Source organism: Hippopotamus amphibius, chromosome 8, assembly GCF_030028045.1.
Source record: "Hippopotamus amphibius kiboko isolate mHipAmp2 chromosome 8, mHipAmp2.hap2, whole genome shotgun sequence".
In the NCBI taxonomy this organism is placed as follows: domain Eukaryota; kingdom Metazoa; phylum Chordata; class Mammalia; order Artiodactyla; family Hippopotamidae; genus Hippopotamus; species Hippopotamus amphibius.
The window spans coordinates 14,892,423-14,905,276 of NC_080193.1; the positions used below are offsets into that span (position 1 = coordinate 14,892,423).

Below are 12,854 nucleotides of genomic sequence, written 5' to 3' on the forward strand. Positions count from 1 at the left end.
ACACAATCCCATAGATCTGACCTTAGGAACAACTCAGAATGTGGGGGGAAATGCAGTTTGTTGTGGTGGCTGTTGCTACATAAAAATTAATGGCTTGGCAAACACAGGGATCACCCTGTCATGCTGAGGTCACGTTTACACCAAGCATATATATTCAAGTTCCTAAACCTTCAAGAGTATCGCAGGGCAGAATCGGCAAAATTCCCATGCAAGACGCAGAATCCCGGGCCAGAATCACCAAGGCTCTGAAGGGAGGTGTTAGTGAGTATGAATTCTGCAACCAGAACTTCATAAGCCTCCACATCCCTGACGGATGAAGCAGGTTTTTCAGGTTCGGATTTAGTGAGACCTACCAACTCCACTGAGAAGTGAAGGAAAAGAGAAATTCAGAAGGAGGCAGGACCCAGACTTGTATCTCATCCATTGTTCATCCATCCATCCACCAAGTATTTATGGAGCACCAAGAGTCTGTCTGGGACTGTGCTAAGCGCTGGGGATACAGAGGATGGCAAAAGCAGAATTGTCCCTGCCTCGGGGGGAGCTTGCAGTCAGGTCAAGAAGATGGATGTTAATCGGTAATCACACAGGAAACATAAATTCATAACCAAGTCGGGAGCTATGAAAGGAAGGCAATGGGACCTAGATACAGCATCACTGGGGAAACTGATCTAGCTTTGGAGGAGAGAGAAGGCAGAAGTCACTGTATATACAAGCTCCCTTTTACGAGAGAGTGCTACATTTGAGGACGTGAAAGGCCAGAGAAGTAAAAATGAGGGAGAGAGAACTAAAAGATGGAGCTAGACACACCCATTGGGATGTCCACTAAAAAAAAAAAGGAAAATAACAAGTATTGGCAAGGATGTGGAAAAATTCTCTCTCTGCTAGTAAGAATGTAAAATGGTGCAGTCACTGTGGAAAACAGTTTTGGTGGTTACTCAACAAGTTAAACATAGAATTACCATATGACCCAGCAATTCCACTCCTAAGTATATGCCCAAAAGAACTGAAAACAGATGTTCAAACAAAATCTCATACACTGATACTCATGGAAGCACTATTCACAATAGCCAGAAGTTGGAAACAGCCCAAACATTCATCAATGAATAAACCAAAAGTGGTCTACCCATACAGCGAAATATTATTCAACCATCAAAAGGAAGGAAGTTGCTACAACATGGATGGACATTGAAAGCGTTATGCTAAGTGAAATAAGTTGTAAAAGACCACATACTGTAGGATTTCATTTATATGAAATTTCCAGAATGGGCAAACCCATAGAGATAAAAAACAGACTGGTGGTTGCCAGGGGCTGAGAGAGGGCTGAATGAGAAGTGACCTTTAATGGGTAAGGGGTTTCTGTTTGGGTGATAAAAAAAAAGTTCTGGACTAGACAGTAGTGATGGTTGTGCAACAGTGTGAATCTACTTAATGTCACTAAGTTGCACACTTTAAAACCATTAAAATGATAAATTTTATGTTGTGTGTATTTTATACTATTACTACTACTAAAAAATGGAGCTAGGAAGGTAGGCTGAGCCAGTGAAAGACCTGGATGATGTTCTCATGCTCAGAACAATGAACAGATCATCCTGACTGCTGGTGGAAAATGGACGGGAGTGGGCAGCAGTGTTAGGATGGGGACCCGTGAGGAGGTGGGAGCCATGGTCCAGGAGCAAGATGGCTTGGACCAGGCGGTACAGTGGTAGTAGAGAGAAGGGGGCAGATTTGAGTGATACGTAGCAGGTGAAAGCAAGAGGGCTTGGTCATCCCAAACAGACTCAACTCTGCTCCCTCATATACACTTGTGCACTTATCACCCATGGGCTTGAAGGGAGAAAGTATGTGCCCTCACAGGGAGTCTGGAAAATAAGCTGGAAGAAGACCTTCGGATTCAATTTTTTATTCTTTTTGCTGCCAGATCTTAAGCAAGTAACTTCATTTCTTTGTGCTTCCATTTCTTCTCCTGTATAATCGGGACCCGAAGACCTATTTCATAAATTGCTATGTGGAGATGAGAAGAAATAAGCGTATCGAGACAACAGCACCTGCCCTAGCTTTCTTCCGGGATTCCTGGGAGACCCAAAGGAGCTGTTAATCTTTCAAAGACCACATAGATCACCCAGGGAAGGCAGTCCACACCGCTGGGGCTGATGTCACAGCTTTCAGAAGGCGGGTCTCTTGAACAGATTCTCCAAAAGCGGCGACTTTATAATAATCTCCAAAGTAACAGATTACAGTTGTTAAAGCTAGGATAAAAAGACAGAGGACTCTAGGAAGCAGTGGGATATGAGAAGCAAAGTCGCCCGTCACATTACTGTCTTTCTTCTGTACTCATCCCGCCCTCTCTAGCGCGGGCTCCACCCCTGGCTAAGCCCCACCCAGGCCCCGCCCCCGATTTTAGCGCGGGGCACGCCCCCTCAACTCCCAGCTCCCAGGGTTGGAGGCTCCCACCTGTGCTAAGCATCTGGTACCCGAGAGGGGATGAGAGGGCATTTGATGGGTGAGGATGGGAGGGCTAGAAATTGGCAGGGTGAGAATTGGGGAGACGAATCCCTCCCTCTCCCCGCTCTTCATTCACTCCCTTGTTGAGGGCCTTGGCTTTTGCATAATGTAAGTACTTATTTAATGCGTGCGCTGGCTTGAGAGCTCTTCATTTGTCTTTCTGTCCTTCACATGCCAGTGTGCTTCCGCCTCGTGTCTGTCTAGGTTGAAGCTCCCGGAGAGGAGGGTGCTTCCCAACAGCTCCTGTTCGACCCCAGACCCAGGCCAAGGGCAGAGAGAGGCTGGGGCTGGGGCGGGGTTGGGGGTGGGGGAGGAGAGGGGAGGAGTGAGAGCCGCACAGGACAGGCTTCTGGAACCAGATCCGATGCCAACTTGGATTTTGTCCTTTCCTTCTTAAAAGGAACTTTTCACTTTTTTTTTCAAACACCCTTAAAATTTTTTTAACTAGTTCCTATCCATCCGATTGGAGGCATCACAGAGCAAAAGCGAAGCTGAGTCCCGTACACACTCGCGAGCCCGCGCGCACACACGCGCGCGCACACACACACATACACACACACACACATACACACACACCCCTCCTCCCGAGGTTTTTCCGAACATATCTACTCCGGTTACAGCTAGACGCGGCCCCTCCCCCACCTCGCCTTTCCCCTTCCTCTCCTCAATCTTGGGAGGAGCATTCCCTGTGTCTTCCCAAGTCCCCGAGGGGGACCTCCTATGTTGGAGTGGGGTGGGGGGAGGGTCACATAACGAAGACCAGCGAGAACAAATTAGATAATCAAAAGAATTATAGTAATTGCTTTCACTTTCCCCGAGCCCGCTCTGCGGATTCTCTCCCCCGCCCCTTCTCTGGCTTTCTGTCTGTCGGGAATACTCGGTCTTTCCGACCCTCTCCCCTCCCCCAGGCTCCTCCTCTCCTCTGCCCTCGCTCGCGCGTTCCCTCTCTTCCTCCGTTTTCTGGTGTGCTGGAACGTTCAGCGGAATATGATGAATGGTCACCTGTCACGGCTTGTTTATTATAATGCAGGCAATCAATTACACATCCCCAATGCTGGCCGGCCCGCAGGAAATTTATATGCTCAGCACAAACCAATGTGAAAATGGAATCTCATTTGCCAAATGTCTTTCTCCCGGTACAGCACGATGATTACAGCCTGTGTTTGTTTCAACAGTCGTGTACAACTGACAGTGCCATCATTTACTGCCTGGCTCAGGTCACGTTTCTCTAAGGGTTTATTTATTGTGTTACCAAGGCCAGCACAGGAAAAGGACAAGGGTGTCTGTCAGGGATGCCACTGTGTTAAAAAGTGGGCGGGCTAGGCCACATTCCTGGGCAGCACTGCAGCCTCAACCCCTGGGCCCTGCCTCCCAGTAAATCTCCTCCAGCATCCTGTTGCCAGGGCTCCTAGGCCCCTGGAAGGAGGCAGCTCTGGGGATCGGAAGCTCTACAGGTCGCAGTATCAGATGGACCACAGTTTAAATTCTGGTTCTGCTACTGTCTAGTTGTCTGTGGTCAGGGTTTCAATCTCCTCATCTGGAAAATGGGAGTTTTAATATGCTCCTTGCAGGAATATTGTGATGTCTGGGATATCAGAGGGGTTGCTAAGTGTTAGTTTTGGTGACTTCAGATCACTCTCTGGCCAGACTAAAACCCACTCATCAGGAGAGGAGAGGTCCCATTTGAAGAGATGTGAGTTGGAATCCACGCCCTATGTTATAATCTTCCTTGGTCTCTACTTTCTGAGACTTACCTTGTCTCAAGATCTTTGTTCTCTTTCCAGGTAGAATTTTGCACTTATATTTCCTCTGCTCCAACACATAGTGTGACTTTGGGAAAATAAAATGGCCACCTTGCTCTGCTTCCCCTTTTGTCATTGTAAAAATAGGCACAGCATTCCTGTCCTTTCTAGCTGTGTGACCTCAGGCAGGCCAGTCCCTTTATCTGTCCAAGCCTCAGATTCCTCCCATGGGAAGTGGAGAGAATAACTACTAAACTCCTGCCAGCCCAGTCTTGCTGGCAGGATCCAGAGTGCCCATGGGGTAAAAAGTGCCGTGTAAACTGCAAAGTGCCATTGTCCCCGCTGTCCAGCCTCCTTTTGTCAGGAGTTCTGGTTGGTCTTTGGAGTTTTGCTGCACAAGGCATTGATTCAAATTTGTGGCCCCCACAGCACTTGGCATAAAGTGGGAGATCAGTAAGAGAGGAGCAGGAAGGTTCTTGTGTGCATTTGATTGCTCTGTATTGTATTGTATATTTCTTTATTATTTTACGTAGGTATTTGTTTAATGGCTGTCTGCCCCGCTGGGATGGAAACTTTAAAGAGGAAAGGTTCCAAGGTTGATTTTGGTCATCTCTGTGTCTCCAGCACAGAGCCCCAACTTGGCACATCCTAAAGAAATCAGTAAATATTTGTGACTTTAATGGATGAGTGAGTGAACAGCTACATAAATAAATTCATTACTAGGGCAACCTCTGTAGTGCAGAGGGTGAGCCCTGGTGAATGGGTGTTTACAGGTATATTCACTATCCCTGATCCTTACTGAAGCAGCTGTTTCACACGTGTCCAGCTTTGTCTGGGCGCCCCGGGTTATGCATGCTACGTGTACTCAGTGCCAACCGGTGAGAGATCACAGACGTGTCTGCCTGGCTACTCCTACCCACCCCTCAGACCCACATCCCCGGGATAAACTTCCCCTTTTTCACTCTCCACCCCACGTTGCCTTGAAATCTCTACACCTCCCTAATATCTCCACACTGCCTTATGGTATTTGGGTCCCCCAAATGCCCAGCACAGTGCCTGTCTAAAACAGATGTTTTCAATCAATAAAGATGACCTTTTCTGAGCACTGATGTGTGGAATACAACTTAGAATTCCATTAAAACATGCTGGCTCAGGGAAAAAAAATGATTCAAGTTCATATTTAAAAAGCAAAAAATTAACAGCTGCATTGTATATTTTGGTTAAGTGCTTTGGATTTGTGGAAGGGATTTCTTTCTATAAATATAATTATTAGTCTCTATGATTATACCAATACCCAGGGGGATGGCACAGAGCCGCACCTCCCCAGCAGGCTGGGCTGGGTAGGGCCAGGTATTCCCTCTGCTGACTTGCTTCACTAGTTGACTAACAGACCTTATTCCCTGGCCGGGCCGATCATATCCTGCCAGCGCCAGCTTCCCCACGTGGAAGGGGAGTGAGAGCAAGCGCCATGGAGTCCTGGGGGAAAAGCAGCCTGTGTTTGCTGCTGCTTTGACAGTTGAGGCTCCGAGAGGGGCTGGCAAACAATGGGAAATGAAACATTTGAGTGGTTGCAAAAAATTCCGTGGGAAATCCCCCCTGGTGGTATTTATGTGCGCCAGCAGTGACAAGGGGAGCTCGGGGCTTTCGATTTCAAGGGTTCCTGAGCAGACTACAATAGCTTTCTGAGATGGCAGTCCCCAGACACAGCTCTTCTGGGCTGCAAAAGGCTAGGCTGAGTCTGTCCAGGGAAGATTTGACTCGTGCATGAAGTTGGCCATGAGATGCAGTGGCTTCTCGGGTGCTTAACCACAGTTGTAGAGCCCGGGCCTCCGAGCCTTCAGCTCTAAGACGAAACCCTCTCAACTGTTCCTCTAGATTTTCCTAGCCTCAAGAGCCTGGGGTGGGGTGTGGGGGTTATATAATTGGTGGGGTTTCCCTTGGGCTCAGCCCCACCTGCATAATTGTGGGAACCTTAGTCCCCTGTAGACCTCCTCCCCACCATCTAATTGAAAAAATCCAAAATTGAGGCCTCACGTGCATTCCCCTGGCGTTTTCTGGTTAATATGTGGCCTCCTCCTGCTTTTTCCGTTCTCATTTATAATGGACATTTATTTGTCTCTTGCCCCCCCCCCCATTTAGAGAACAAAGTGAACTGATATTAACCAACTCTTGTTTTGCTTTCCTTAGAACTTATAAATATTCAAAATACTTAACCACTCTTGCTAATGTCTTGCTGCTGCTGCTGCTGCTGCTACAATAAAATACATGTGTTTATAGATCCATTTAAAGGTGAGGTTTATGGATTTTTAGACACTTAGTAGATGAGAAAACTGAAACTTAAGGGGGGTAAAAAACTTGCCTATTGTATTAGTCGGGAGGTTTCAATTGCAAAATGACAAACGCCTAACTTGAATGGACTTAAGCCAGATCAAAAATGTATTGGACTTTTTCAGAAGTTACAACAGACACCGCAGAAATAAAAAGCACAATAAGAGACTACTACAAGCAACTATATGCCAATAAAATGGACAACCTGGATGAAATGGACAGATTCTTAGAAAGGTATAACCTTCCAAGACTGAATCAGGAAGAAATAGAACATATGAACAGATCAATCACAAGGAATGAAATTGAAACTGTGATTAAAAATCTCCCAACAAACAAAAGTCCAGGACCAGATGGATTCACAGGTGAATTTTATCAAACATTTAGAGAAGAGCTAACACCCATCCTTCTCAAACTCTTCCAAAACATTGCAGAGGAAGGAACACTCCCAAACTCATTTTATGAGGCCACCATCACCCTGATACCAAAACCAGGCAAAGATACTACAAAAAGAGAAAATTACAGACCAATATCACTGATGAATTTAGATGCAAAAGTCCTCAACAAAATACTAGCCAACAGAATCCAACAACACATTCAAAGGATCATACACCATGATCAAGTGGGGTTTATCCCTAGAATGCAAGGATTCTTCAATATATGCAAAGCAATCAATGTGATACACCATATTAACAAACTGAAGGATAAAAACCACATGATCATCTCAATAGATGCAGAAAAAGCTTTTGACAAAATTCAACACCTATTTATGATAAAAACTCTCCAGAAGGTGGGCATTGAGGGAACCTACCTCAACAGAATAAAGGCCACACATGACAAACCCACAGCAAACATCATTCTCTATGGTGAAAAACTGCAAGCATTTCCTCTAAGATCAGGAACAAGACAAGGATGTCCACTCTCGCCACTACTATTCAACATCATTTTGGAAGTCCTTGCCACAGCAATCAGAGAAGAAAAAGAAATAAGAGGAATCCAAATTGGAAAAGAAGTAAAACTGTCACTGTTCACAGATGACATGATACTATACATAGAAAATCCTGAAGATGCCACCAGAAAACTACTTGAGCTAATCAATGAATTTGGTAAAGTTGCAGGATACAAAGTTAACACACAGAAATCTCTTGCATTTCTACACACTAACAATGAAAGACCAGAAAGAGAAATTAAGGAAACAATCCCATTCGCCATTGCAACTAAAAGAATAAAATACCTAGGAATAAACCTAACCAAGGAGGTAAAAGACCTGTACTCAGAAAACTATAAGACACTAATGAAAGAAATCAAAGATGACACAGACAGATGGAGGGACATACCATGTTCTTGGATTGGAAGAATCAACATTGTGAAAATGACTATACTATCCAAAGCAATTTACAGATTCAATGCAATCCCCATCAAATTACCAATGGCATTTTTCACAGAACTAGAACAAGAAATTTTATGATTTGTATGGAAGCGCAAAAGACCCGAATAGTCAAAGCAATCTTGAGAAGGAAAGACGGAGTTGGTGGAATCAGGCTCCCTGACTTCAGGCTATACTACAAGGCTACAGTGATCAAGACAGTATGGTACTGGCACAAAAACAGAAATGTAGATCAATGGAACAGGATAGAAAGCCCAATGATAAACTATGGTCAACTCATCTATGACAAAGGAGGCAAGGATATACAATGGAGAAAAGTGGTGCTGGGAAAACTGGACAGCTACATGGAAAAGCATGAAATTAGAACACTCCTTAACACCATACACAAAAATAAACTCCAAATGGATTAAAGACCTAAATGTAAGGCCAGACACTATAAAACTCCTAGAGGAAAACATAGGAAGAACACTCTTTGACGTAAATAACAGCAAGATCTATTTTGATCCACCCCCTAGAGTGATAGAAATAAAAATAAATAAATAAGTAGGACCTAGTGAAACTTCAAAGCTTCTGCACAGCAAAGAAAACTATAAGCAAGATGAAAAGGCAACCCTCAGAATGGGAGAAAATATTTGCAAACGAATCAACAAAGGATTAATCTCCAAAATATATCAACAGTTCATCCAGCTCAATATCAAAAAAACAAACAACCCAATCCAAAAATGGGCAGAAGACCTAAATAGGCATTTCTCCAAAGAAGATATATGGATGGTCCAGAGGCACATGAAAAGCTGCTCAACATCACTAATTATGAGAGAAATGCAAATCAAAACTACCATGAGGTTATCACCTCACACCGGTGAGAATGGGCATCATCAGAAAATCGACAAACAGTAAATGCTGGAGAGGGTGTGGAGAAAAGGGAACACTCTTGCACTGTTGGTGGGAATGTACACTGATACAGCCACTATGGAGAACAGTATGGAGCTTCCTTGCAAAACTACAAATAGAGTTACCATATGACCCAGCAGTCCCAACTGCTGGTCATATACCCAGAGAACACCATAATTCAAAAAGACACATGCACTCCAATGTTCATTGCAGCACTATTTGCAATAGCCAGGACATGGAAGCAACCTAAATGTCCATCAACAGATGAATGGATAAAGAAGATGTGGTACATATATACAATGGAATATTACTCAGCTGTAAAAAGCAGTGAAACTGGGACATTTGTAGAGACATGCATGGACTTAGAGACTGTCATACAGAGTGAAGTGAGTCAGAAAGAGAAAAACAAATATTGTATATTAACACATATATGCGGACTATAGAAAAATGGTACAAATCAACCGGTTTGCAAGGCAGAAATAGAGACCCAGATGTAGAGAACAAACACATGGACACCAAGTGGGGAAAGCAGGGAGGGTTGGGGGGGGAATGAATTGGGAGATTGGGATACCAAATTGTACACTCTAAATATATGCAGTTTATTGTCTGTTAACTGTATCTCAATAAAAGTTCTTTAAAAAAATGCATTGGATTTTTTAACTGAGAAGCAAGGGCCATATTAACTTCAGGCATGGCAGGATCCAGGCTCTCCTTGAAGTCTTCAGGAATTTGCCTCTCTCCATCTCTTCAGCTGTGCTTTTCCCTGTTTTGGTTTCATTTTGAGATTGGCTCTCTCCACCAGTTTTACAGTGTCACAGAGTCAAATTGAGGCTTTCTCTTGGTTGTCTCTGTAAAAAGTCCCAGGGTCAGGTCTGGTGGGTTCTGATAGTTTCAGCTGCCCATTGCTAAACCAATTTCAAGGGCAAGGGGGATGGAATGATCTGATTGCCCAGGCCCCAGCCACGCGCTCATTGCCGAAGCCTAGCCAAGTCACAGAGATGGAGGGAGAGTGAGTGGGTCTCCCAAAGAACATCTGGGTGCTCTTACCAGAAGGAGGAAAGGATGCTAGGTGGGCAGAGAGCCATGGGGTCCTATACTCCCATATCACGCTGCCAGGTGTGAAGCACACAGATCCGCGCTCCACCTCCTCCAGGCTGCTGGAGACCACCTCGGGGACCCCCTCACACTCTATCCAGCCCTGGGACTCCAGCCCCGCCCCTACCCCATGAATTCATTCTAGTTGTTGGTTTTCAAAATATTCATCTCGGGCACTGCTGGAGGGAGGAAGACAGCAGAGGGGAGCAAGGAGAACGGGTGACAGAAGCTCGGCAGCTGGGAATACCCCTCTTTCAACCATGTGGCAACTCTTGTGTCTGTTTGTACATTCAGTTCCCTTGAACACGTTTATTTAAACAAACAGATCCTTGTCATTTTAAAGCTTGAAAATCAGTGATTTTTCTGCAACCCTTGCCCTCTCATTCATTCCTAAATGAGGAATAATAGCCAGAAAGAGGGCAGGAGCCTGACCAAGGCCACGTGGGCAGCAACAAAGTGCAGAGTCTGAGAAATCGCACCTTGGGATTCCCACGTCCTGCCCTTCCCACTTGCAGCCTTGCCTGTGGGTTAGAGATCTGTGAACAGAGACCACCACACACACCTGCCATACTTCACTGACTGGTTAGCCAAGGCTGCAGAATGGGGCTGCTTCCCAGAGCAGAACAGAAAGAGGGAAACTTTGTGCAGCTTTTTCTCTGGTCTCTGGGTACAGGCAGCCACTGGGGACTCTCTGTAGGTAAAATCCTGCCAGGATGGAGACAAACAGCCAGATTCCGCTACTCCTGCCTCGTACTGGGAGCTTACATCACCATCCCAGAAGAACTTAGGATTGAGCCATGTGCTTCTCTTTAAGATGTTTACAAACAACTTCTCTGCCCTGTCCTCCCATATCTGGAAAGCTGGTCTCCGGGCACCAGCCCTGCCATGTATTTCAAACCCACCTCCCTGCAGTGCCGGTCACCGCTAGCCGTCATAGCTAACCCTTCTGAGTGCTTACAATGTTCCCGGAAAGCCACCCAAGAACCCCATACAGTAGGTACTATTATTATCCCCATTTTACAGGTGAGGAGACGCAGGTGCAGAGAGATGCATTAATTTCTCCAAGGTGCGCAGCCAGCTTCACACTCAGGCAGTTAGAGCCAAGAGCACGAGCTCGTGGTTTATACAGCTACGCGTGGTGCATGATGAGTGCGGGGACGAGGAAGAGGTAGCTGTAGCCGCACCTGTACACAGAAAGGTGTCCACTTCCTTTTTCCTTCTCTCCTGCACTCTCTTGCCTGGTGTCTCCAGCAAACACACACTGGGGATTCCAGGGAGAGCAGGCTCCTAAGGTGCTGGCGGAACACGGGTAAGTCGGGGGAGGAGAGGCCCGTGGGCTCATTACTTAGACTACCTTGCAGCCGCTTATTGAATTAGTGTGATTCTTAACATCTTCAGCTTGGATCTCCTCCAGGACAGCCAGCTGGTGTATTCAGTACAACTCAGCTCGCCTTAACTCAATTAAGTAAGCCGGGCTGAGCTGAACTCAACAAGTATTTCTTAAGCACTGAGCTGGCTGCAGGGGAGAAAAAAACAAAACAAAAGAGGGCAAGACTCAGACCCTGCCAGACTCGGCCCTTAAGGAGATGCCTTGTGCATTTAACAGATAGCACAGTGCCATACTTTCTAAGTACCACCTTCACCACCCCTCACCCCCACCCCGCTATGATTTACTTCATATTTTTCTTTAAATACATTAATTTTTAAGGAAATTAATTTCCTTCTTTAAACTTAAGTTAATTTTTTAAATTATTGAGGTGAAACTGACATAACATAAAAGCAACCATTTTAAAGGGAATAATTCCATAGCATTTAGTACATTGACAGTGTTGTGTAACTCCTACATCCGTCTAGTTCCAAAACATTTCCATCACGCAATAAAATCCTGCACCCACGAAGCAGCTTCTCCCTGTACCCACCTCCCCTTAACCCTTCACAACCACTAATCTGCTTTCTGTGCCTATGCATTTGCCAGTTCTGGACATTTCATATAAATAGAATCATAGCCCATGTGGTCTTTTATGTCTGGCTCCTTTCACTTAGCATCACATCTTTGAGGTTCATCCACATTGCAGCCTGTGTCAGTGCTTCGTTCCTTTTTACGGCTGAATAACATTCTCTTGTCTGCATCTACCACATTTTGTCTATTCATACACATGTTGATGAATATTTGAGCTGTTTATACCTTTAGGCTATTGCAAATAGTGCTGGTAAATAAGTTTACTTCATTCATTCATTCATTTAGATATAATTGACATATAACATTGTAAAAACATGAAACAACTTCACATATTTGCATGTCATCCTTTCACACGGCCTGTTTAATCTTCTCTGTACATTCCAATTTTTGGATATATGGTGCCAGAGTGAGCACTGAATGTTTATTTTAAAAGGAAATTTTAATCACTACTATAAATAGGAAACCTGTATTTTTCTAATAGGAAATAGAATAGATATGTAACCATTATAAGTAAAAAAGTTCACCTGCGTAGCACATAAAATCACCTGGTGTACTCTCAGATGCAGTAGTAAAAAGCCAGGACTCTGGATGTGGTCAGCCTTAACTCTGAATCCCAGTTTTGCCACCTGTGGGGACCCTGGCCAGTGCCCTGTCCTCCCCCAGCCCCCCTGAATATCTCACGACTTAGCAGCATGGACCCCCGAGCAGTTGAAAACTCTGAATATAACTCTACAGGTGGCCCTCATATCTGTGGTTACGCATGAAGGATTCAACCAACTAAAGGCTGTGTAGTTCTGTAGTATTTACTGAAAAAAATCTGTGTGCAAGTGGACTCGCGTTGTTCAAGGGTCAACAGGACTTGTAATTGCTGCCTCCTGAAGTTGTTGTGAGAATTAAAATCATGTAAGGTGCTCAGCGCTGTCAGACACATAGTCAGCACTCAGTATGTGAA

General features: G+C 45.0%; 1 non-coding gene across 1 annotated transcript; it reads right to left on the minus strand.

Annotated features, from left to right (window-relative positions):
• Positions 1 to 12,210: 12,210 nt before the first annotated feature.
• LOC130859706 (U6 spliceosomal RNA) lies at positions 12,211 to 12,316 on the minus strand. The gene has a single exon (XR_009055265.1). It is a non-coding gene; the product is annotated as a U6 spliceosomal RNA (small nuclear RNA).
• Between the last annotated feature and the right edge of the window lie 538 nt (positions 12,317 to 12,854).